Source organism: Apodemus sylvaticus, chromosome 8, assembly GCF_947179515.1.
Source record: "Apodemus sylvaticus chromosome 8, mApoSyl1.1, whole genome shotgun sequence".
In the NCBI taxonomy this organism is placed as follows: Eukaryota; Metazoa; Chordata; class Mammalia; order Rodentia; family Muridae; genus Apodemus; species Apodemus sylvaticus.
This window is the reverse complement of record NC_067479.1, coordinates 25,673,395-25,701,241: the sequence shown is the minus strand read 5'-3', so window position 1 is coordinate 25,701,241 and position 27,847 is coordinate 25,673,395. Positions and strand designations below refer to the sequence as shown.

The following is a 27,847-nucleotide window of genomic DNA, read 5'->3' as shown; positions in this document are numbered from 1 at the left end:
GAAACAGCAATCCTTCAGATCTAAGCACTGGTAGTGATGATGGAAGGAGGGCCTGAAGCTTACGGAATGAGCTCTTATTGCTGTTCTTGTTATTAGTATAACGGGACAATAAAATGGAAGACTGGATTGAAATTTCTTCATTGGATCCCAACTTGTGGGAAATGCTGTATCTTCAAGGTCCCTAAAGTCTAAAATACTGTCAATTTGCTTTGTTTACAAAACAAATAATAACTACAGAGAACTATTGATTTTTTTAATCCCTCTTCATGCTATAAACTAAGCCGAACAGAAATTTATCAACTATCTAAAATAATTAAAACTAAGCCAATGACATAGCTCAGTGGTTAAAGGCACGTGCCACCAAGCCTGATATCTGAGTTCAGCCCCCAGAACCTTCCGGGTAGAATGAGAAGGGCGGCTCCCAAATCATCCTCTAATCTCCACACGTACACCATGATCTGTTCATTCGTATGAACATAAATCCATGTAATAAAAAAATAATAACTTGAAGCTATGACATCAAGGATGAGAATTTCTTATAAACAATAGTTGCAGCACCTTAAATTTTATGCTATTAAATTTTAGAAATAGCAGAAAAAAAATCATGAGCATCACTATAAATGCCAATATGGAATTAAATAAGACAGAAAAACTGTTAAGGTCAAATCCCTGAAAAACATACGTGTAAAATCAGCAGAACAGAACAAGAAATTACTTTTTTAAAACTAAAAGGTAACAGCTACAAAATTTTCCAAGACTGAAGGAATGAGTATTGTGTGTTCCAATAGTTTTCAAAAGAACAGTTCATCCAAAGAAATCAGAACTAGTCTGCTACTGGAAACGATCGAGGAGACTTCCTGGATCTGGAGAGAAAGCACAGTAGTCAGAAGCACTTGTTTCTCTTGCAGAAGATCCAAGTTCGGTTCCTAGAGCCAATAAAGATGTTCAACCCCTTCTGTAACTGCACTTCTCTGGAGCCACCGCCCTCTTCTGACCTCTAAGAGCACCAGGACATTTGAAATGCACCTATGCGCAGGACATGCATCACATAAGGTAAAATAAATACATCTTTTTAAAAAAGGAGACTTCCAAATCTATTGTTCAAATGTAAGCAAAGCACTATGCTGTCAAAGTATTAATATTTCCGTGAAAAATAATAATATATTCAAAAAATTGATGACTCCAAATCTATTCTTGCTATTTATTCTTAGTTTAGGAAAAAAAACTTGATGAAATAGCATACTTAATACTACGAACATGTCAGTCACACTCGATGGAAATTGACTACAGGAGCATCTCCCAGTGAGTATGCAAGGAACACATGGAGTCTTTGGGACACTGATAGTAGTAGCTGCAAATATAAAAATAAGAGTTTTAAATCATGGAAAATGGCAAATTTTATTAAAACCAATATAAAGGTAAGGAGAAAAATGGAAGTATATAGGTTGTTTCTAGAAAAATGGTATATGCATATGTGTAGATATACGTATATGCATATGTGCATACACATATATATATATGTGTGTGTGTATATACAGAAATAATATACATATATATACATACACATACATACATATATATGCCACATGAAAAAATTAATGACACTACCTGAAGCAGTTTTCAAAGAGATCTAAAGTAAAATTGTGAGGATGAGGAGTTCAAGGTCATTGTCATCTAAATAGTAAGTTTAGGCCAGACTGGGCAACAGGAGACTATGCCTCTAACATAATAAACAAGCAAACAAATAAAAGAGAATAGGGCCTCCCAATCCTTAAAAAGCTTTAGACAGTAGCAATTAAGGTGACTGAGGACTAAGCTGGAGTCGTAATCGTCAACCTATCATTATAATATGAGCCATAAAAATTTCAAGAGAAATTGTAAATCAAGGTTTTAAAAGGGAAATGCCCCATGATTTGAAAGCGCTGCGTGTTTCCAGCGTGAGCAGTTCTGTGGGTTAAAGCAGCCAGAGCAGACTTCTGCCTGGCTCACAACCAGCACTTCCTGCCTCACCCTCAGCTCCAGTTGCTTCCTGTGTCTGGACAGCCCTTTCCTCCCCTCCACCTATGCGCCTGGAACCCACCCTTCACAGGGCAGCTCCTTGGCCAGACTTCTAGAGAGCACCATCCAACCTCTGGTAACGATTTCTAAAGCTGTCCCTACCACTCAGGGCTCTGTTCCTTCCATCGCCTGACTTAAGAAGTGAGCATGCAAATATTTAAAAATTAATTAATTAATTAATTACAAAATTAAAAATAAAATAAAAAAATTTTTAAATTTTTAAAAAATTTTTAAAAATTAAAAAAATTAAAAATTAAAAATTTAAAAAAATAAATAAATAAATTTTTAAAAATTTAAAAATTTTTAAAAATTAAAAAAATAAAAAAAATAAAAAAAGAACTGAGCATGTGCCCTGCCCCGGCTCAGTTGTAGAGTAGAACAGTTGACTAACACCACCTATCAGCTCTTGACTCGCTGTGTGCCAGGCCCTGAAATGCTTGAACAAGCCCCTGCAGAAAACACAACATCGATGTCATCTCTACTTTACAGTGGAGGAGGTGCCCAGAGGATTAAATAACCAACTAGATAGATCCTAGAAGAATAAGATTCTAAAGTCTTTTCCCCAGCCTGACTGAGAATGCTGTAATCACTTTGGTCTCAACCTAATTGAATAAATGGGGGATCTTGCCTGAGAGGCCTGGGAGGTGAGAGACACGGCTAAAATAAGAATGAGCCTCAGGGTATGGAGGCAAGGATTTGTAATCTACAAATAGAATATGAGAGAACCACAGGAAGACACTGGCTGCTAAGGATTCCAACTCCGTATCTCAGACAGATTTCAATGATCTCACTCCCCTCCAAAACTACCTTTTACTTTAGCAATTCTCACAGATTCTCTATAACTCAGTGCAGAATGTGGGGAGAAGGGACAGATGGGCATAGTTGCATACTTTGAAGAGAAGTCTAAAGATGTCCTTTGAAAGATTCTTAATATTCCCTACTGTGAAACTTAACCTGCAATTTTTCATAACAGATAACTTATATATGTTTTATTGGAATTAAATCATCCTATTAACACCTTATGCTAAAAAAAAAACTTAAATGAATGAGCTCCCGTTCAGATCTATACACAAACTTATCTGGAAAGAATTTAAATAATCCTAATAGAATTTGATGGCACCATCTATTTCAAAGTGAAATAGCCCACGATCCCCTGCAGGATCTCAGAGGTTTCAGGAACAGGATTCAAAAACACAAGACAATCTATCCTAGTAAGGTGTGTATTGCTATGATAAAACACAATGACCAAAAGCAACTGGGGGAAGAAAGAACTTATTTCCCTTAGAACTCTCAGGTCACACTCCATCACTGAAGGGAGCTGGCGCAAGAACCTAGAGAAAAGAACTGAAGCAGAGAGCAGAAAGGAGTGCTGCTGTCCAGCTGGCTTTTGTGGCTCACTCAGCCTGCTTTCATATACAGGCCCTGCAGGCTACCTGTCCAGGGGTGGCACCACCCACAGTGAGCCGGGCACTCCCACATCAATTATTTATCAAGACAATACCCCGCAGATGTGTCAATAGGACGATCTTATGAAGGCACTTTCCCAATAATGATCCCCCCTCCCCAGATATGTCTAGGTTTGTGTCAAGTTGGTAAAAACTAACCAGTTTTCTACTAAGAAAACTCTCTCTGATGATGGTCTGGAAATGCTCAAATAACCACTCATCCCAACGAACACAATTTTGAAGTGTTTCTACATACTCAATGAAACGTGTCACACAGAAATGAAATACAGACTTTCCAAAGTGCTTGGAGTTACTGAACTAGCAACAGAGTCTTTTGCAAAGGCTGGAGAAGCCCTGTGCCCTTTCTTTTTATGAGAACTCTGAAATGTGCCTCCTAACGTTCCTGGTATCCGGAAATTTTATTAAAAAACCTAAGCATTTGTCTAGTTCTAACTTGTTCAGTACTCAAGACTAGAAAGCTATAAACTTTGATCAAGCATACCTGGCATGAGATTTTAAATTATTAATGAGTAATACTTTTTCTTTTCAGCAAGTAGCTTTCTGAAAAATGAAAAGCAACCCCTAATTTAATACATTGCATTGAATATGACAGTGAACTTCAGCTCATGGACCATATAAACCTCATAACCACTCATGTAAAGATTGATCCTTAAGAAACAGAATTTTGTTTTGTTACATTTTACGGATTCTATAAAAGGAGAAAGAGCGGAAGGAAGGAAGGAAGGAAGGAAGGAAGGAAGGAAGGAAGGAAGGAAGGAAGGAAGGAAGGAAGGAAGAAAGGAAGGAAGGAAGGAAGGAGAGGGAAGGGGGAGTTGGTCTTCTCTATCTGTGGTCTCTATATCCTAGAATCCAACATTCATGTATTGAAACTAACATGGACTGATGCTATATGCCTGTATAAATAGTTTCTATTGTCTTTATCCCATAAAAAACACTGAAGCTGTTAACACTAAGCAATTAACATGCAACATCTGCATTGTATAATGGATCATATGAAACTGTAGATGATATAAGGAATACAGGCAGATGTGTTATGTATAATGCACAGATATTACCAGGGTCTGTGATCCAACTCCTCAAAGATTCTGAGAGACAACTATGCACATTACAAGTCTTCGGGATTATTATGTGGCTGTCAAACCCCAAAGCATCATCACTCTGTGTCCCCAGGAACAGTCTGATGCCCTCATCACAGAAAATGAAGCTGTTTTCTTAACATTGTTGTCTCTGAGGTCACACTGTACTCAAAGAGGCCAAAAGTACTCAAAGAGACCAAAGAGCAAATGGACAGACCTAAAACTACTTAGTCTTCACTGTAGAGCGGAACAGTAGTCAGAGATGTCAGTATCTGGTCACTCATCTTCCAGAAACTGATCTACTCTCTGAAGGTGAACACTGGGATTCAGAGAGGCTGCTGCTCTTGTCACCCCATGAGGGACTTGTTCCCTCCCCACTTTGACCCTCTTTGTACAGGAAACTCAACCCCATTCAGCCTATCTTAAGCACTTCTTCCTTGGCATCTCCTCTAGTCCTCCATGTGAACGAGGTTGAGCACACACAACTTTCTATGCTTTGGGAACATTCTACACAGAGCTGTCTGCCCAGATTAATGCATGGGTTTTTGATGAACTTTTCAAAACTAACAATTTCTAGAGGTTCCACTTTGGATAGTCATCACCTACCAGAATGCCTTCCTCTTTCCTGTGGAACATTTATGAGTCTCCTTTAGTTGCCCAAGCAAATTTCAAAAAAATCTAGGTACCTAAAAGCTGGAATGACCCCATCTCTAGAGAACATTAGCAAGACGATGCTTTTCTGGAAGCTCCATGGGAAATATGGATGTGTCTCTGCTGACTTCTGTTGGTAGTCCAGGCCTGGGGCAGTGACCCTCCAAACTGCGCTTCTGTGGACATGCAGATTTCGGCTTCTGACTCTTAAAAGATGCTTGACTTTGAACCATTCCTGAACTGGAAAATGCAGAACATTCTCATCTCAAAAGTCTTAATTATCACTACCAAAATATTTTTTTCCCAAATAATAAAGCAACACTTAATTTTTCATAAACTTAGGCATGGACATATCTTTGCAAAGGTCTTGTGAATATTTAGTAAATGTTTCTAATAAACTTGCCTTATAAGAAAGCCCAAAAGTCAGCAAACTTGAAAGTGGAAAAAGGAAATCCCACTTTGTTCCTTTCAAATATTCTGTTGCCAAAGGACCCACTGAGGCACTTCCACAGCCTGTCCCTGCTAAGGGCTTGGAATGACTTTAACAGTGCCTTACAACAGCCCAATGGAGACCGTTCCCCCTTGACCCTAGAGGGGAAACTCTTGGGGTTTTATGTTCTTATTCAAAAAGAAACTCTCTCATCCACACAGTTATTGTGTAAAGATTTGTTCTGAGCAAGTTTTCAATCTCTTTAAATTCTTTATATGTGGTCATGAATGTTTTACAGCATGTGTGCTTCTTCTTGAAAGGTAGAAAGTCAAACTATTAAGAACTCACTCTCACAGGAAACTAAGCCAAATGGTAAAGCCATTTTTCTCAAGATTTTAGGCTTTAAGTAAAACACAATCCTCTGCACACTGTAAAAATTCTAAGAGAATTAGCTGGTTCCCACGTATGTATTGTTCCCCTACAGAGTCAAACATGTTATCATAGGACTTTTCACAAAGTACTTTACATCACACAGCTATGAGCCTCCAGTGTTAGAAACTAACACAGCAATCCCAAAGCTTCAGTAAACTATAATGAGAGCTGATTTTTTTTCTGTTCCAAGTTTACAGTAACTATGAAATGAGCAAACTCTTAATATCAAAGTATCCATTAAATTACAAAATAGTACTAGCAATACAACATATCTAAAGGTGGAATTAAAACAGTCCTTATTCCAGACCATATCAAGGCACCAAGATAACAACAACTGCCAAAGGGAAAACACCAGGCACCTGCTAAACTCTACATTTCCTACTGTCATAGCGTGCTGTCTTATGAACCATTCATGTAACTTATCTAAGTGGGTCTCTAGTACAATGAGAATTCTTGGTATTTCCTTTATTCTCCAGTTTAAGATAGATAGATAGACAGATAGATAGATAAATAGATAGATAATAGAAAGAAAGAAAGAAAGAAAGATAGATAGACAGACAGACAGACAGATAGATAGATAGATAGATAGATAGATAGATAGATAGACAGACAGATGAATAAACAAACAAAAGAGCTGACTGATTTTGACCATTTTGAATCAACAATAAAAATAGCATCCAATCCAGCAGGCAGGAAGAACACCAGCACCAGATCCAGAGCTCTAAATATCATTATCCAACAAAATGAACCTGTAAAATAACAACAGCTGATTTGTTGATAGGAAAACACAGGAAGTGCCTAGAGAATCATGTAATACAAGTAGGAATGTGCTCATTAGAAAAAAATATTATAGAGAAATCAGCCTGATAAGGTTCTATAATCCAAACTGGAAAAAATCAGAGGAAGAAAATGAATTATATGCTACTTGATAAATCCACACATAAATAATGATATGTCCATATTAACAGAAATTTTAATATAAATAATTAGTAGAAAAAAGCCTATAGAATTCCAAATATTATATGTAGTTCCTACCTAACCTCAACCAACGTCTTTCAAGTGGGTCAAACTTAAAGTATAAAGGGCAACTTTACAATGAAGAAAACTGTCCAAGTAAGCAAGGTTAAAATCAAAACAGGTACCTTGAGGGTGTCATCTTAGAATGCCAGTGTGTTGATAATTCTGAAAGGATTCACTGAAAAGGGAATTTCCCTTTAATGACATGATTTCTAAAACCCCATAATCCAGTCTAATCATGAGGAAAAACATTAGAAAAACTGAAATCAAAGAGCAAACATCTTCCAAAACAAAAACTGAGCTCTTCAAAATGGTTAGGGTCTTGGAAGTTAAAAACCCACTCTGTCAAGGCTCAGTAGTTAAGAGCACTGGCTGCTCTTCCAGAGGTCCTGAGTTTGATTCACAACAACCACAAAAATGACTCACAACCATCTGTAATGGGGTTCAATGAGTACAGTATACTCATATAAATAAGATAAAGAAATCCTATCACCTATCACAGGCAGGCAGGCAGACAGACAAGACAGACAGACAGACAGACACACACACACACACACACACACACACACACACACACACACGGAGGGAGCGAGGGAGAGAGAGAGGGTAACAAAGTAACAGAAATTACCAGTGTTAGAGTCTTGGCCTTGACACACATACCTGTTAATTCCACAAGGGGGGTTCTTTGTTGTTGTCACTTTTAAAAAGTCCTTATCCACAAAAGTGATATAATGAGATTTCTGGGGATAAAATTAAATGGTGTCTGGAATTAGGTTTATCGCTAAAATTACAAAATGCATGAGAAAAAGAATAAGAAAAGGAGACTTATCAAGATAAAGGTTTATCAATATAGTTGCTATCCAGACAAGCACACACACACACACACACACACACACACACACACACACACACACATGTGCACAGGCATGTTCCCGGGAGTGGGCACAACCAGGAAAGTGAAGGAAACAGGAGGATGCAGTACCGGGAAGACAGAACCAGAAGGTCACAATACTCTATAAGAAAGAAGAAACAAAAGGAACAAAAAGAAAGATGGAAGATAGCAATGTCTACCTTGCCTGCTCAGCTGGAGAAGTGGCTGAGAACACAGCACTCAGTCTCATGAGCCAGGCCCAGGCTACCACCACCAGACAAAAAAGAGTTCTATCTGGACACACGTATTTAAGGATTCAGAGTCACCAAGAAGTAAGAAAAATGGGTGAGAAACATACATAAAATTATATCCCAGCAAAATTCCTAAAATTATCAAGGTAGTTACAACAAACAAAGAAAAGAGGCTTTACAAATAAAACCTATCATTCCTGTCATTAGAAATTCATCAACTACATAAGAAAAACAACTGAACATCAAAGTCTTGAATAGGGATTGATCTGTGGGCTCAGCTAGCCAGATGGTTTGGCTGTTCAAGGCCACCATTGAACCATTTCGTGTGTGTATTTTCCTAACTGGGCAGGCCTAACTTCAGCCGCTCCTGAACTCAACCTTGCAAGGAATAATTTAGTTTTCAAGTATCTGCCCACATTGTGAAGAAAGTAGATGAAAAACTTCTGAGAATTCTCCAGCAGACCTTCAGCTACTGTTCCCTGCCTTCTCTTAGGTAAAAAGAGGCTGGATGGTTCAAACAGCGGTGCCACTGCACAGGCCAGCAAAGAACAGGTTGGTAGGAAGGAGCAAGGAAGAACAAAAGAGGAGGTATGTCTACACAATACAAAGAAAACAAATGGACAGAGATCAAACTTATTATCACAAGCGAGCGGTCCAGAGAGAGGCTGTAACAATACTCCAGTGTGGCCTGGGCAAAACCAGAAACTGAACCACAGTACAACTCTGGGAAATCTTTGAGCCCACTTGAGGATAAGCAAGGATTCCGTGATAATTACATGAGCCGAGTCTTCCTAATAGAAAGACTGAATCATTCTAACTAAATAACAAGTGAATCAGAGTAACAGTGACACCTCAGTGAGGGACGGATGGGAAAAGGAAGCAACGGGAAAGAAACCATTATGTAAATAGTCACCGCAAAGATAGATTACCTAGTATGAGCGGGGTAAGCTCTAAAGATGTTAAAAAATGTGACAAAAATGTCATCCAAAGTGAATCAACACAAATAAAGTGAGTCATAAAGAGTAAAGAGTACATTAAAGGACCTGGCGGTCAAAAGAGAAGAAAGGAGAAAGAGAAGCACATCATGAGTTCTCACGGGGTTAACTCCCCCACCGCAAATTTATTATTTCTTAATCATTTACATCCCCACCACAGACCCCTCTCCCTCTTCTCTCCCCAGTCCCACCTCTACAAATCCCTCATCCTCACTGGACCCTCCCCTCCTCCTTAAGACCAAGTACATTCTCTCCCACCCACTGAGGCCCAACCAGGAATATCAATGGAAGGGACAAAGACAGAGAGACAGCTCCTGCTCCACTTGTTAGTGGACCCAGATGAAGACCATGTTGCACATCTGCTACAAATGGGTATGAAATCCAGGTCCAGCGCCTGGATGCTGGTTGGTGGCCCAGGCTCTGGAGGCCCCATGGGCCCATGTTAGCTGACTCCTCAGGTTCTCTCGTGGTGTCCTTGACTCTCCAGCTCACTTACATCTATCCCCAACTCTTACACAAAAATTAGAAATGTGTGTCGAAGCAGACAGGCATACATTGGTCCATATAAGATACAGATGAGCAAGGAGGCCTGAATCATATGGGAGACCAACATCTGGGTACGTCTAGGAGGGTGTGTCCAGAGAGGGTAAGTATGCAGGGAGAATCCACACTCTTGGATTAACATTGTCTCATGGGCTGTGGCCCTGGACCAAGTGAACTATGAAGAAGTGATGCCTCCAGTCATATAGCATAGTCTACTGTGCCTTCAAGATAGATGAAGGCCAGGTAAAACATACCTGTGTGATCATTTTATAATAGCTAAGGAAAAGTTAGAGAACTAGATGACTTTTTTAGAAAAGTCATCATTGGACAAGCAAAGAGACATGATTATGCTGAAAATCTTCACTGGCTTTAATACTTACTCTCTTTAAGGTGATTTACATTTGAAAGAAAATCAGTAGCTACACAACATGTAGAGTATTACTTTGCCCATACATGTACATGGATGCACCTTGTATGTCCATGTACACATAAGCCAGCACTTGGGGGCCAGAGGTTTGTGTCAGGTCTTTTCCCCCATGGCCCATCTTAATTTTTGAGATGGGGTGTGTCACTGAATGTCGGATTCAGCCATTCCGCAAAGCTAGACAGCAAGGCACAAAATCCAGTGGCTGGGAATACAGGCATGTGGTCCCTGTAGGTTTTTACATGGATTTAGGCATGGAATTCGTGTCTTCATGCTTGTATGGCAAGCACTTTATTAATGAAGCCATCTTCCCAGCCACAAAACGTGAGAGGGAAAAATGGCAGTGTCCTGTAATAAGATGCTGATATCATACAAGAAGTAAACAGAGAAGTTGGGAGATGTTTATTAGAAACCCTTCGGTAGCTACTGTTTCAATATTAATATAGAGAAGAACATCTCTAATAATCCAGTGGTAGCAATAAGATAGAATACAAACAACAAGCAAAGAAACCCTCAGCTGAAAAGGGCAAGAAAAGTCATGAAATAATAGAAAAAGTTAAGACAAACAGAAAAGAGGTGCCAGCTTAAAAGTATAAACTTAATCATATAAAAATTGACCCAAACATAATTGCCAAAGCATCCTATTAAAATCACAGATACTGTGTTGCTTAAGTGGCTCAGTAGTAAAGTGATTGCTTAGCTTACTTCTAGGGTCTGGATTCAATCCCCAGAATTAACATTTTTTTTAAAAGGGTGGAACCATTAAAGGTAGATTTTTAAAAGTTTACAACCTATAATAAAGTTCTTAACAAAGAAAAATAGTTACACTGCATAATGACAAAGAGGTCAGTTTATAAAAAAAATGTAGCAATTCTATGTCTATGAACAAATGACGGGTTTAAAATGTATAAAGCAAAGACTGATGGAATTTAAAACAGAAGCCTACAGATTCACAACACTTAAGTGCTCTCTTCCTAATAAACTCAAAGTAGAAGATCCAAAATATCCCCAACTGTAGAGCAAATTATGGAATGCGACCTGTTGGAGATTGTCTATCAGATATTGTGCCTATCAGATATTTATACTACAATTCCTAACAGCAGCAAAAATTACACTTATGAAGCAGCAACAAAATAGTTTTGTGGTTTAGGGTCACCACACCACAAGGAACTATATTAAATTACCGCAGCCTTAGGTAGGTTGAATGCCACTGCTATAGAACATAGAATACATTCTAACCAAAGTGACCTAAATAGACTACATTGTGACCCAGGAACAAATCTCAGCCACATTTGTAAAGGATTTTAGCTCTATAAAGTATACTTTCTTTTCAAAACAATTAAGAAAACCACTGAAGATCAAAGGAATACAGAAATATATATTAAAAAATCCTCAAATATCTGATTACTGACATGATAATAATAAATAATCCAGGATCTAAGATGTAATTACAATGAATATTAGCAGATAAAGCAAATATAATTTTAAAAGAGTCATGCTCAGAGTAGCCTTTTTACATTAAATGGTCACACAAGTTCTCAAATCAATATTCTTATCCATTTTAAGAAGCTATAAAAAATAAATTAAACCTGTAAGGGAAGAAGGATAATAATAATAATAATAAACAGAAGGCATCAATGTAATAGAAAATAGAAAAATAAATTTAAAATAAATCAGTGAAGCCAAAGACTAGTCACTTGACAATTTCAGTAAAACCAACAAACTTTAGCCAGATCAATCGAGACAGGGGATAAGAGGGAGAGTCACTGAAGACTTCACTACACTACTACAACAACTACTACAACAACAATTACTACTACTACTAGAAAGGCACAGAGAAACATGTTATTGCTGTCTCTATAGTTATTAACCAAAAAATAAGGAAGTATGGACAGTTATTTCCTTTTAAGTTATAAAGTAAGAAGGTTCAGTCAAGAAACAATTCCCATCAACTGTGCAAGCTGAATTTATCATTTAGAGTGTTCTGTTGATTATACAAACTGAATTTACAGTTTAAAATTATGGGTATATCAATCACCCAGAGTAATTTATAGTTTTACTTATGGTTTTAATCATGTGTGTGGATGAATGTCTGTGTGGGGGGGGGATGTGGGTATATGTGTGTGTGTGTTTTTGTGTGTGTGTGTGTGTGTGTGTGTATGTGTGTGTATGTGTGTGTGTGTGTGTGTGTGTGTGTGTGTGTGTGTGTGTGTGTGTGTGAATGCAGAGTCCTGTAGAGGCCTGAAGAAGAGGTTGGATCCCAGGAATCCAGAGTCACAGACCATTGAGAGCTACTCATGTTGGGTCTGAGAGGTGAACTCAGGACCTACAAGGGCAGCTACTGAGCCATCTCTCAGTTCCAAATACATAGTTTTAAATTTAAAAGAAAAAGAAATCCAACCTCAGATGGTTTCATTGATGAATTTTCCCATACTTTAATAAAAAAGTATCAATTTTACAAAAAGTATATTCCCAAAACTAGCAGATAGATAGATAAAAGTAATGCAGTAAATTAACCAACTAAAAAGGAAGACTACATCTCAATAGGTACATAGTAGTCAGAAACCTGAATGTTTTTATAAATAAATTTAAGTAAAGGAGAAATAACTATCACAAATAGAATATTAAAATATTTCTGAAGTCTAAAAAAGACATGAGAAAACATGCTCTAGCATTTGTGAATCAAGGTAATTCAGTGCACAATGAATAACATTAAAATGTTTACTAGCTCAGGTTATGTGTAATTAAGTGAAATTTATCTAGGATCATAATGGGTAGGTTTTGCTGTTTGGATTGGGAGATTTCTTGCTAAAGAGAAGTAAGATGAAGGGTCACGTGCTCCTTTATGTTTAAGTACATGTCTGAAAAGAGCTAAGAAGGTTCCTAATGGAAGAGTGCCAACAAGAAAGGATTCGGAGAACATAGGATATGACAGACCCAGAATTTAGATGCTCTAGGGGAAAGACACCAAATTTCAAAAACAAGGACACAAATCTACATCTAGAAATAAAAACAGAGCCCTGCTTTTAGATCCTATTCAAGTACAAAGAGCATGTACGAACCGAGAGTTGAAGTAAATCTAGCTATGGGTGACACGTCTATTTTACCAATAGAGAAGACCCTGAGATTGACCAAAAGGTCATGAGTTACAACAATAAGATTTTTTTCTCTAACTCTTTCATAAGTTTTCATTCATTATTGCCTAAGAGAAATGTTTTAATGCAACAGTCATAAGACATATGTGATGGGTACTGTAGTCATCTGCATCCTAGCCACAGAGACATCTCTCCTAAGAGACGTTATCACCCTAAGAACACACACTTAGTGAGGAGACATATTTGTGAGTATTAATACTCCCCGTGAAGATGGGTTTCTACAAAACCAAGCTTACTTGCAATCGACCCTGAGTAGTGATCATTTTAAGTGCCAGATAGTCGTAGAAAAATGAAGACCCATGCGAAGGCCGAAGAAACTACCAGTATGGGGGCTAGATTGGGCCATTAACGTTGTAGCATTCATACTGATGGTACATACAAACCATGCGCAAAAGAAATCCCCCAAATCTGATAAAAGTACTTTAAAAGGCTGAAACAATCTTCAAATCACTGCAATATGTTTTAGGCACATTGACCATCTAAAGAAAGAAGGCAATTTGCCTCCGAATATGCTAACTTGGCCTTTCCTGTGGACTTAGTCATACAGCTGTTTTCCAGATCATCTGTCCATTAGGATGATGCTCGTATTCTGGAGACCTTCACAGAGTCAGCACCTGGCAATAGCCCTAATAAGGGGCGATGGTGAGGCACCTCTGTCCAGTCCTCCAGAGGATACGTAACTGCATATTCCCTTCCAGATAACCTCTGGTTGACCTCCAGACTTCCTTCGTGGAGTTTTCTTAGGATGCATTACAGAAGGGAAACCGAACTCATCCTGAGCTGATGGAACTCCTCCCACCACGTGGTAAGTGGCAACACCTTTTTTGTGCAAGGTGGTCTTCCAAAGGTCTGGCTTATTGAGGACAAAGAATGTAGAGACAGTGTTGGAATGAAACGAAAACAATTGCATTAAAACAACTGTTTTACTGGTGTTGGAAATCACAATTCCCATTCTGGCTTTGCCATCTTCTAGTTTGGCTTGCCCCTTTCTTCTCTTAAAAGCTACAACAATAAAATAGATACCATACATCCCTCCCACCTCAAAGGACTATCAAGACCAAACTAATTTCACTCTGTAAAACACCAGGCACTAACCCATACTCCTCAACCCTCTTAATCGTTAGGCTACCTATAACTAACTACAAGACTATCAGTCGCTCCTTCAGCTTAGAGATTTAGCATGGTGCAGCATGCCACACTAATTACACCAAACTGAGCAGAACACTCTATTAAAAAAAAAGAGAGGCCCAGCGAGGCTCGGCAAATGTTCATCAAAAGCTCATTTATCTCATGGTATGCTGCCTCAAAATGAAAAGCTTCATGATTGTGTGAACAAAAGAGCTAATGTACATCCACAGAATGTGACCTTTGACCTAGCCTCTCACCTGGAGCTCTTTCCAAATCCTCCTTCCAGCAATGCGTGATGCATCACAATGCACTGTGATTCATTCCATCTAAGGTTTATGTTATCAGGTCCTTCCCGCCTATTGTTCCTACCCTTCTTTCTACATCTACAACTTATTTGTCAAGGCTCAAAGTCCTATTATTTAAACAATGTATACATGTAATGCCTTAACCAGTAAGCTAGTTTCACAAAGGAGATAGGTTTGGATAAAGAATGGTTTTGAAATTTTATTACTCATCATTATTTCTGTAACTCAAATAAACCTTCCCTGAACTCATCAGGACAGTATATATCCTACTAGCCAAGCACGTGGTGAGAAATTCTAATTTTGGAAAAGAAAATTTTCTGGTGAGATTGTAAAGCAAAGACATTTGCCAAAACACAATAAAGCCATCAGTTCCCAAAGATAAGAGAAAAAGCACCACAGCTGCCAAATATATTTTTAGGTTGTATTCATCATGAGCATATTTACTTTTTCTATGAAAAAGAAAAACAAAACATGAACTTGGGTTGATGAGTCAGCTCCCTAGGAAAAGGCACTTGCTACCAAGCCTGAAGACCTGGGTCTGATTCTCAGGACTCACATGGGAGGGGGAGACAGTTGACTCCTCCACGTTGCCCTTTGACATCTACATGATGCCCTCTGACCTCCACATGCACGAAGGCACCTATGGCATGGGCCTCCCAACACACACATACACCCAAGATGTACACATTAGCAAATGTAATTTTTATTTTTAAAAATAAGTAAATAAACAAACTCCTTATATCAATGAGTTTCAGAACGTACCCACTGAAACTCTGAAATCTTACATACCCAAAGCAAGAAACAGTTTTCTTCCTGTGTGCTTCGTGCAAGCAACTTATAGCACCTCACAGATTTTCTTCAGTAGGTCTCTACATAAACTTCCCTTCCCCAGTCCAAGACTGTCAGCTCAGAAATGCTAATATCAAACTCATTATGCTTTGTGCTTACATATACAAGGGAGGTTAGAAATCAAAGTGGAGGCCAACTGAGGATGCGCAATACTGCTTATAGAATTGATGCTTGGTTTACGTTTACTATCCCTCCATCTTTAATAGCCTTAGCCACCAGCAGAATGGACATTAGACAGAATCTATCGCTCTTTTATTATCCCTGCCGTGCATCTGCCTACAGAAACCTCCTCCTAAAGAACTATGGGTTAGGCCTCGTGATTTGTTTTAATATGTAAATCAACAAACCACTGGCTTCTCTGCTGGAGAAAACGCTGTAGCAAAGGTAGTAAACCAAAATGATCTATAGCCAAATAAAATGACACAGTCCATAAACACTATTTATTTGTTATTACCATTACTTATGGGAGATGAAAGTAACTAAGGCAAAGTTCAGGGGCCTTCTCAGGTTCACATCTCCACTCCACGGCTTACTGGTTATTGACTATGAATACATCATTTAACCCTAATCGAATTTGCTAATAACCCCATAAAATAAAATCATAGTATAGAACTTAGCTCTAGCACCTTGGGAGGCTGAGGCAGGAGGATTGTTTGCGTCCAGAGGCTATGGGTTATACACAGCTGGCTAGGGTGATCTGGGCACAGCACTAACTTCAGCATCAATATGGTGAGTGCCCAAGAGCAGGGGACCACCAGGTTTTAAAATGAGAGGTGAAACCAGTCCACGTTGGAAGCGGAGGAGCTCATGACATCAAAAATAGCAAGACAGAAATCACTGTACAACATCTACAAGAAAATAGAAATAATATAATATAAATAGCTCATACCCACTATATATCATTTGATACAGGACACACTTATCCACCATAAACACAGATGAAATTATCAGTGGATGTTCACTATAGGAAGAAATGTCCTTTTAGAATCCAAACTCGTTTTCAAAACTCAAACATGTAAAAGTCCAGAGAACAAATTAATATTTTAATGATTTATTCCTATGCACAACAGAAAAATTACAAAACCTATACTGTATACAATAAGCTAAGAACAGTAACTAAAACGCAGAATGTTCTGTAAGTTCATTCGCGCATTTATGGGTCGCTTCCATTCACTAACACATCATACTCAGAATGTAATGGCTGCTGCCCTCACTGCCTATCAGAAAAACAAGCCCTACTGGCTCACAACGGGAGCCGACATCTTTACTTCCCCCCCTTTCCATTCACTTTGTTAAAACAAAAATTTTCAAAGTAATTTTTGAAACTATTGCCCAAAGTCGCAAAAGAGCATCCACCAGCAATAGCCCAAAAGATGCATCCAGTAAATGTTAGTAAGTCAAATGCAATGGGCTAAAGGTAACTTTACAGATCACCGCTTAACCAGTCACGGGCTGATGACTTGAGCATCGACCTTCACTAGTGTCTGTTTGCCAAGAGAACCCATTACATAAGCTGCCATATGCAAAGGCTCGTTTGTGTCTAACCTGTGCGGTAGAGAGGACGAGGGAGAACCAAGGAGCGCAGCTCTCTTTAATTTTGTTAGTTCTTAGTTAAAGGGTCTATTGCTGTGATGAAACACCATGACCAAAAGCAAGTTAGGAGGAATGGGTTTACTTGACTTACACTTCCACATTGTAGTCCATCATGGAAACCAGGACAGAAACTCAACATGGCAGGAACCAGAGGCAGGAGCTGAATCAGCTTAATGGCTTGGTTCTCAGGGCCCAATCAGCCTACTTTCCTTAGAACCCAGGACCACCAGCCCAGGGATAGCAGCACCTCCAGTGGGATGGGCCCTCCCCATCAATGACTAATTAAGAAACTACCTTACAGCTGGATTTAATGGAGATATTTTCTCAATTGAGTTTCCTTCCTTTCCCCCATGTCAAGTGGACCCAAAGATAGCCAGAGTGATTCGTACTGAACTGTAAGAAAGGCAGCTACACACCGGGGCACAAGCATTTCTGGAAGACTAAAAAGTGTATAAAATTTCCCACTTGATGCCTTTTGCACATTTTGATCCTCAAGTCTACTCTGTTGAGACCATTTGTTTTAGGTTTTGTTTACCAGTGAGTAAAATGGGAGGAAAGACTTAACTTTACTGATCCAAAAGCTAAAATCTAGACTATCTGATGTTTTACATTCTATCCTATTTGGCCCTGATACATTACAGGGCTTCTTATTACATTAAGATTTTTTTCTGTTATGTTCAGGCAAAGGCAGTGACTAGAGAACTAGCCAATAGGAAGGAATGCACACAGCTGTGGAGGATCAGGTAAGCTAGGAGGGAGAAGACTATACCCTGGTATGGATGACATACATATAAACCCTCAAACCAGTTGTCTTAATGAGTATTTCAACAGGTCCATGGTGGTCATCATTTTAGGCTCTATGTGACAATGCAAGTACCCATGAAGAGTTTGCTTGCTCTCTTCTCTCTAGGCTCTTGTGACTGGGAGAAAACCGGGCAAGCAAGTCACCGGAAACACCATATGCAGGGCTAGAGAGGAGAGACTAGAACCTGTTGAATTCTATAACAGCAGACAGTAAATAAAACAGAATCCCACAGAACGTGATGGTGATGCGCACAGCTAGAGGTTTCACTGGAATGAGCCTAAAGGAGTTAGACTGGTGAGGTCATTTGAGATGGAATTCTTTGCCCTTGTCAGATGACAGTGTTCAGGCAGAGAATAATTCAACTTTGTTGTTATGTCCTTAACTTGATAAACTGTAGCTGGGGAGAAATGTCAATGCATGGTCTTCACGCTGTCAGATTTGTATATGTAATGAAGCATATGTAGTGGGAAAATGTGAGTATAAATAAAACATTTTGGACATATTTTCAGATAAGCACTCCACTGCTACCTGTTTCTCTCTAGCGTGCATTCTGAGCCATGTATGAGACACGGCTTAGTCCCTAGAATACATAGAGGTTCTGTTCTCCGTTCTACAATGAATCACAAATTTAGTTAGATTTTTTTCTCTAAATGGGTTGCTTGATCAACTAACAAAAACTCCAGGAAACGTCCTTTAAAATTCCCAAGATTTCCTTTTTTGATTTTATGTTCATAATTCGTGTATATGTGAGTGCGTATTACATATATGTATATTCATGTGTCTATGTGCCCTTGTACTTGCAACTATGCATGCACATATATATTCATGTGTGTGAAAGCCAGAGATTGACACTGGGTAATTTCCTCTATCCCTAACTAAACCAAGCACTCACTGGCTGGACTAGTTGGCCAGTAAGTTCTGAAGATCCACCAAAATTCTACCCTTTAACTCCAGAGCAATGGATAAGTCAGTGCTGGGGATTTGAACCCAGGTCCTCATGCTTGCACAACAGGCACCTTTACAAAGTGAGCCATCCATTCAGCTGCAAGGAATTTGTTCTACAAATAATCACTGCTGACTATCACCTGGTTTTCTCTACATGCTCACTCAAATGTGTTTTTAAGTATTTTTGTTTTGAAGAGGTCAGTTAGGACACCCATACTACATACACGCTAATGGTCAGGAACTTTCATACATATATGCTAACGGTGAGTTACTTTTATACCAGATCCATAGCAGCTTCTTTTTTTAACACTTGACTTTCTCAGGGTCACACAAAAAACCTCGGGTAGGAGAAAAGCAAAAGGGATCCATGACCTTCCATGGTCAGCAGTTCTCTTCTCGCCCTTGGAAACGCCTCCTCCTCACCTGTCACTCCCACGCTCACTGTGGGGAGATGCAAAGTCCCTCTCTGGCTTGGGAGTGGGAGTGGGAGTGGGTGAGTGGAGGTCCAGTCACATTGGTCCCAGTTCTCCAGGGTGACTTTGAGCCTCACTTCCTCATGTAACCCTCACTGCAGTTCAAAAAACTCACCAAGGTCATCTCGAATCCAGGAAACAAGAAAAGCACTCAAATTGTGTCAACTACTTGTCCCCCCCCAAACAAACAAACAAACAAACAAACAAACAAAAAACCATGCTCTCCTTCCAGGACACTCACTCCTAGAAGGGACCTGACAAAATGAGAGCCCTCCTTTTTATCCCAGGGCCTCACACTGATCCACCCTGCATGTCTTCAGATGGAATCACCCGTAGTATGCAATTTTACAGTAACTTATCTCAGTACATATTCTTATGAATTACTTTATATTCTCTTCTGAATTAGCACATTAATCTCATATTGAGAATGCATGTTACTCAATGCAGAATCTGTCTATTCTGTATTTTTCCCCTGTTTTACATATGCGTGGTCACCTTTTACTGTGATTATTGGTTATAATGTCTATGGTGGGGAAGACAAGATACCAATGCAGACAGAGAATATGTTTAGATATAAATAACGCATGCTTAAATATAAATTATAAATATACTTATGCATAAGTAGCAAACTGATATACATATGTAATATATACATAGACATCATCACAAAAAATTGTCAGAGGTTATATACTCTGAAAATCATAGTAACTGCTGTACCTTGGACACAAGCTGTCAAAACCAGTGGGCAGTAATCATGGCTTTCAGTAGGGAACAAAAGTGTCTTTGAACTCTCCAAATGTTTGTTTTTATATGTTCCATGTAGCAGGACCACCCAAAGGTTCTCTGCTACTCTCTCCATATCTCGACGGCAATACTGTTTGAGCCTGTTTAGTAAGTATAAAAAGAATATGCAACAACATGTACTGCAAGACTGGTAATGAAGTGCGGAGCGTGACTGCTGTTGAGCGCTCAGCCCTCACTGGAACACCTCCATTACTGCCTGACCGAGCAGGCTCCCTCCCCTACCCCACCCCAGGCAAAAAACACTGAGGAAGAGAGGCAGGAAAGAAGATTAAGAGCTTTATGAAAGGCAATCAATGGTCTGGACAGGGCATGGCTGGTGCAGCCGTGTTTACCTGTGCAAGACCTGCACAAGAACAAGACAAGCAGACCAGTGAACATTCCAATGGCCTTAACTAGTAATATCACACAGATACACACAGAGACACACACACACACACAGACACACAGACACACACACACACAAATGTGACAACATGATGGGTATATTGGGGCGTGTCCATGAGGAGAAAGGAGAACTGGTAGAGATAAAAATAATCAAGATACATTGTATACATGTATGAAGTAGTGATAACATGTATGAAATAGTGATAAAAAGGTCTTCTAAAATAACAGCAAACTAAATAAATCTGTAAATCTGTAACTAATATTTAAAAAAAAAAAGGGTTTAAGTTGAACCAAAGGAAGAGGAAAACAGAGTACAATTCTTTCAGGGGTTATATATAATCTGCTGCCAGACCAACGCAGATTTTTTAAGGGCAGTATAATTACTCCCCACACTGTGGGGGAAAAAAACAAAAATAAACAACAACAAAAACAAAAAACCCAATCTTTTGCAACCTGATTTCTGAGACTATATGGAGAAAGCAACCATTTATTCCAGATCACATGTCAGTGACTGGGTTTGGTTTGTGTGGGCCCCCAAGAAGGAATTTGGGTGGACTGAAGTCCCACTGAGGTAGAACCCAAGCAGATATTTCAAAGCCTAGTGCAACTGACCTTCCAGGCCCAGGGCAAGACCCATCTGTCAGTTCCTATTCTGCTTCTGGGAGTGGAGAGGGTGTGGTAGATGAGGTAAGGCTGTGGTTAGAGGGTGTTGCCAGTGACTTAATTTGAATAGTTTTATTCTTACATTTTATACACCCTTAAAGCCAAAAGCTGTGAATAACTCACAAGCTAAAAAATGAAAATGTTTTAGGATACACACACACACACACACACACACATATTATATTATGGTGGGTATAGGGGCACATGCCTATCTTGTACCATAAAGTGGGGCAGGAGGATCAGAAGTTCAAGGGCATCTACAGAATGAGAGAAAGTCCTGCCAGGATTATATTAAAAGGGGAAGAAGGCAAGATATAAATATTTCCATTCCGCCATTGTACTTATTTTTAAAATGTAAATAGGACAGAAGCTGCAATCCATATCAGAACTTATTAAAAATGAAAGATACTTCATAAACAAAAAAGATAATGGTGGTATTAATTTGGAGATTCTTAGCTCTTGTTCCTTAATCACATGCAAGCACAATGGATAAGATATCAATAATAATAATAATAATAATAATAATAATAATAATGACGCTGGGTGGTGGTGGTGGTGGTGGTGGCGGCGGCGGCGGCGCACGCCTTTAATCCTAGCGCTTGGGAGGCAGAGGCAGGCAGGTTTCTGAGTTCAAGGCCAGCCTGGTCTACAGAATGAGTTACAGGACAGCCAGGACTGCACAGAGAAACCCTGTCTTGAAAAACAACAACAACAAATAATAATAATAATAATAATGTTTGTGCCATTACAACTTTTGCAGAATTACATTGTATTGACATACATACACTGCACCTACATTTATGAACCCAAAACACTTGAGAATACTTCTCCCAAATATAGGAAAACGCATTGTCTAGCATCTCGATTTTATAGAATTATTTTAATGTTATTTAATTTATAAAATATGAAATTTCATACGTATCATTTTGTAGTAAATGAGAAAAATGCCCAAGACAATTTTATATCATTAGCTATTATAAGTACCACCTCCCTGGATGAGATTTCTCACAACTACAAATTAATAAGCACTTCACCCTTTGAAGGTCCTGAGTCCAGGCTCTGAGGACAAAGATCGCCTTTGCTAAGATAAAACGCACTTGGGTTTAAAATAAGTAATTTTATTAGGTTGGAAACAGACTGCTTCGTGGCTTTAGGTCTGACTCTCGGAGACTTTGAAAATGTGTTTCCCCCTCACAAGAAGCCAGATGCAAATTCTGAGCAACATATATCTCTATACATAGTCACAACATTATAGACTCTAGGATGCGTGCATGCTCTGGGAACTGAACATGAAGCACCCTACGAGAAAGGGTGCTTGTACCACCTACGCTTCTAGAGCACACACAGGCAACAGCTGGAGTAAACAACCAGCCAAGAGTTGCTAAGGTCAAGGTCTCAACTGCTAGACCAGGACCATTTCCTCCCAGAGGACACGGTTTCTTGAAAAGTACTTTCTGGGGGAGGGGGGAGACAACAATTTTCATTCAATAAACAGTTATAAAAAAATCCCCAATACAGTTGAGCTGATCAAAGTTTCTTTGAAATATGGCTTACTAAGTAGTAGACAAATAACTGAAGGGCTTCAGTAATCAACAGAAATCCTCAAGAATGCTTCATTTACCCTGACACAGCTATGTTAGTTAAACAGATGTAGGTCGTAAATTAAATTTTCATGTGAAAATATTTTAACTTGGCTGGTTTAAGTATATTTCAGATTAATTAAGAGTTAGCATAACAAACCTTTTTTTCTAAATGCTGTAAGCATTTTTGCCAATATTTAAATGCTTAAATTGCTCTCTCTCAAACCCAAATGAACTTCCTGGACTCAGTCTATCAAGACTGACCAGGCAAACAATAAATGTCTGTCTTCAAGCATCCTATAAATAACAACAGGATACAGTTAAAAATTTCAAACCTAAAAATATACTCTTTACATAACCAATTTCTACCTGGTTTTTCTTTTGTTGTTTGTTTGTTTAATGTAAGGAACATTCAGATAAGGACAGGCTTTTTTCTTAGGGAGGAGGGGGTCCCCCTGTTTTAATTAAATGCCAGTTGTAAAAGGCTGTCTAGAACGACGTTTGTTTTCTCATCGAAGTGACCACTCCTCTTCCCATCAGAAGCTGCGGCTTCCTAAAAGCCACCAAATATCTTTCAATGCATTTACTTATCTAAACATCTCTTTCCACCACTAAGAGAGAGGCAGGAGGGCTTCGAGGTGGATTTGCGGAATGACGCGTATTTGATTGGCAGATGTCTAAGAAGCACCTAGATGCACATTCACTAAATGTAAATAGAGCCTCTGCCTGTCTCTCCCGTGTTACAGAGAAACAGAATGTTAATGCCAAGTTAAAATATCTTAGGGCTCAGTCGAGAATTCTATTAGACAGTAGAATTATTTAAAACAATCCATACAAAACAGAGATTTAAGCCATCTGTACAGTTAAATTAGAGAGCTGACAATATTAACACAGAAACTGTTTATCCAGATTATACATTCCGTTGTACTAATACTCTTTAACTCAACATTTCAGCTTTTATCAGCTGAATTAGGGCAATTACTAGCAAAGTATGCAAAACTAGAGGAGCAGGGCGAGGGGGCTGGGAAGCTACAGGACATATAACAAAGGAATTGATACTTTTTCCAAGTATTTGTCTCAAATGCACCAAGAAACAAAACTGTTGAGTGCACCCCACCCTTTTCCCCAAAGATAAAAGTTTGCAAAGTTCTGAGAGGCAGTTCTCTATACAACAAAAACAGAATTGATTCCCCTGGTAGAAGAGCATCTAATATGAACACCAACTAACGTCGCCTTCGCGGAGGTCAAGTCCTAGCCCCCTTAGCTGATCATCTAAGGCTAGAAGTGGTTCCTAGGCCAGCTCCCCCGGCTTCTCGGCCCAGGTGGCCCTACAAAGTTGTCCCTTGTCAACTCCAGCCAGGTCCTTCGTAATTGAAAATAAAAGCCACAGGCCAGCCCCTGGCTACTCCCGTGGACCAGGCACAGAGGCAAGTGACAGTTCCACATCATTACGACCAGAGACAATAATAAATGTAGCGCCAGGACTACTATTCATGCCAGCAATTTCTCTCCCCCTTAACCCCTTCCCGTCCACTCTCCAGAGCTCACACACTGCCCGCACGGCTCGGCCCAGTGTGCCTATTCATTCAGCCCAACCATTCCTAGGGACCAACTACTTCCACGGCTCCCCCCCCCCCCCCCGACCCCGACCCCCTCCCCGATTCAACCCTAGGGATTTATTTCTCATCCTTGGCAACTGTCAGGCAAACACTGCAAACAACAATTCCAGTCGGGGGAGCAAAGCATTTGCTTAATTCACGTTACTTGCTAAGTTCTTTTAAAAATGTTTAGGGAGTGGGACAAGTAACCTCCCTCTTTCTTCTCGGCGAATCCGACCGCCGCTCCTGGCTCAGCAATAGCATCGCCCTTCCCCGACCCCCTCCCGCTTCCCAACACTCCCCCCCCCCTTAAGAACACAGACCAACCAAAATGATTTAACTTGAGCAGATGACAGAAGGAAAATAAAACATGTTAAGAGAATACGATCTGATTTGGGATGGCAAAAAAAAAAGAAAAAAAGGAGGGGTTGTTTATTTTGATTAAAAAAAAAAAAAAAACGGAATCGGCACAGACCTGAACAGAAGCTGCAGAGCAGGAGAAATTGTTTTCTTTCCCTCATACAGAGTTCCCCTGTCTCTCGCCCTTTCTCTCTTACACGCGCGCGCGCACACACTCGCACACTCACTCGCACACACACACTCACACACTCACACGGCGTTACCCGCGCACACTCACACGCACACGCACAAGCAGAGCCTCTCAGCTGCTCTCTGCAGTTCTCAGGAAATGAATGGGGGGCAACCCAGGGAACTGTTGTACTTGCAAATGACTTACCCGGATCACATGATGCGCTAAATGTAGGGTGGGCCGGTGGGTGGAGGCTGCCGAGACGCGAGCCCGGGTCTAACGTGGGGAGCCACGCCAGGCCCGCATCGAATTACCCCGGGGCCCAGCCGAGGGGGTTGCAAGAAGCTGCTTCTCCTCCCTTTGCAGCCCGCAGCTCAGGAAATCCGAGAGGCGCGGGGGGTGGGGCGGGGTGGGGTGAGGTTGGGGTGTGTGTGGGGTGGGGGGGAGTTGAAAACAGCAAACCCCCAAACAAAAGAGCTCCAGGTCCTCCTCCCCAGAAACAAAGCCCCGCCGCTGCGGGCGAGCCCCGGGGTGGGGCCGAGGGCGGGGGCGGCGGCTGGGAGGGGCTCGCTCAGCAGGCGCTAAGTCGCTTTATTGCCATAAAATGGGGCCCCGAGCCGCTCTGCCGGAGGATTAGGAGGCGGGCTCTGAGTGTGATGGTTGAAATCCCCTGTGGGAAACTAACCCCTCCCAGATCACAGAGGTAGAATGCAACACCCACTGCCCAACCCTCATCTCGCCAGCCTGGCCAGCGGCAGGGGGTGGGTCCGTGGAGCCTCCACCCCGCCCCACCCGGCCCCACCCCTGCTCCCGCCCCTGGCCCTGGGCCTTCTCCGCTCCACCCTGTCACCTGCACCACCTCTCTGCGGCACCCTAAATAACCCGGACATGGCCCCTGCCGCTCCAATAGCCGCAGCCTGGGGGGAATTCTAGGGGTCTCGGAAAGAGGAATCTCCGGATGACAACTCTCATTGGAGAGACTCTTGTTGAGCTGGCACCAAGTCCCCCTCTTTTGTGTCACCACGCGCCTAGGCAGCCTTGGGGAGAGAATTAGGAGACAAATAAAGAGGCCAGCCTGCGTGGCCCTCGCCCACTCCCCACAGCAACCAGGGTGGGTGGGGGCGAGCGAGGAAGGGGCTCGCGCCCAAGCTCTCCCCGCGGCTCAACCGCGGCTAAGTTGGAAAGGTGTGGGAGGAGCCGGCGGAGTCTGCGGGGTCCGCCCCCGGGCGCCCGGCGGCTTGGGCAACAATGGGGTCCCGGCGGGGGCTGCCCCTCGGGTGGCGGGGGCAGAGAGACTCTCCTGGAGATGAGGGAGATCATTGTTTGGGTTCGAGTGCGTCGCACGTTGCAGGAGAAGTAGGGGCGCCCCACTGGCTGAGATTCACCTTGGCGGGATGAATGGGGGCGAGGTTCGGGCGTGTGCCTCGCTCGGCTGCCGGGGCACACCGGGGCGCCTGACCAAGGTGGACATTTAAGAAAGCTGTGAAAGAGAACAGGAGGCTCGAGCTGAGCTGGGACCCCAGCCAGGGCGACGGGGACACAAGCAGGGACAGATCGGTGCTCGGTCCTCGGAGGGGAGTCCGGTGCTGGACGCCATCCCTGCAGCCCCGCCTGCGCGCACCGAGCAGTGGATTCGCGGGATTCTGGGCGGGGAGAGGGAGGAGGCGGCTCGGCTGTTCCCTCCGCGGCCGAGAGGACTCGGGGTTAAGCCTCCCGGGAGGGTCGGCGGGGGCGGGAAGCGGAGAAAGCGGAAAGGGCCCGGCGGGGTGCAGGGGTAGGGCTGGCCCCGGGAGGTCGTTGAGGGTCGGGGGACTGTGGGTACCACTTTCTTGAAACGGAGGTGAGCTCCTAGGGCTTGACAACCCCTGCCCGTTGCCTTCGAGCCCGCCCTACGTGGGAAACCGCCCCGAAGGTGGGAGGCTCAAAGGGGAAGTTTGTGTTAGAGAAAAATTTGCAGTTCTGCGGAGTGGAATGGGGTGGGAAGAGAAACCGTGGGGAAGCCGAGAAACAGGAAATGAGAGCGAAGGAACAAATTGGAGCCAGGAAAAGCCAGCTTCTACATCTGTGTGGCGGCGTGGCATTTGCTGGGCACTTAAGGCCCAGGTGCGCTGTTAATGAAAACAAAGGCGGGCACCGGCTGGCCCTGCTCTGCCCTTGCCACGTTTTGTGAAGGAGGGAGGGGAATGGGAAAGGAGGCCCAGGCAGAGGAGGACTGGCGCGGCCCTGTCCTAGTCAGGACAGGATGAATCAGCGGCCGGAGCCCTCTTGCCGGTGAAACAGGGTTGAGGGAGACAGTATGTCCCCGTGTTAAGGTTTTGAAGAACAAATGAGATAAGTGTGAAAGTGTCTGAAATGCGTGCGGCAAGCTCTTCCAGAGAAGTAGCTCTAAATGAGAAAGCAGTGGGAGCAGGGAGGTGTGGGACTCGGCCCCCAGGAAGGAAATGGGACCTAAAGGCTAAAGGACTCTTTGCTAGAATGGGGGCAGGGGTGTCTCTGTTCCAAGAATTGGTAACTGCAAACATCCACCTGATCTGATCTTGGGAAGAAGCCCCTCTCCACTCTCGTGCATCCGGACAGAGAGAACGTTGCAAACTCAAGTTTGAGATATTGCAGAGTATCAGCGAATGTGCATTATTTAAAGACAAATCCACTACTGGAATCGCTAAAATTTCCCCGCAGGTGGGGCTAGGATAGGCAGGGAAGGGAGGATGCTCTGAGGAATTATGTCATCCTGGCAGTGCTTGTGCTAACAGCTTTCTCAGAGATCTTGAGTGCGACGCAGACCATCAATATATAGTGAATACTTCAATGCGCGGGAAAAC

The 27,847-nt window shown here is 41.6% G+C and overlaps 1 protein-coding gene across 7 annotated transcripts in view; it reads right to left on the bottom strand.

Moving 5' to 3' along the window:
• Positions 1–25,655, bottom strand: part of Klf12 (KLF transcription factor 12) — a 409,277-nt gene extending 383,622 nt beyond the window's left edge. For 4 of the 7 annotated variants that reach the window (XM_052190787.1, XM_052190791.1, XM_052190789.1 and 1 more), the window contains exon 1: positions 25,233–25,652. The gene's annotated coding sequence lies outside the window, so the exon portion shown is untranslated. Of the gene's footprint in view, positions 1–24,971; positions 25,166–25,232 lie in introns of those variants that run through there. The other 3 variants (XM_052190788.1, XM_052190790.1, XM_052190795.1) reach the window with 2 other exon arrangements.
• Between the last annotated feature and the right edge of the window lie 2,192 nt (positions 25,656–27,847).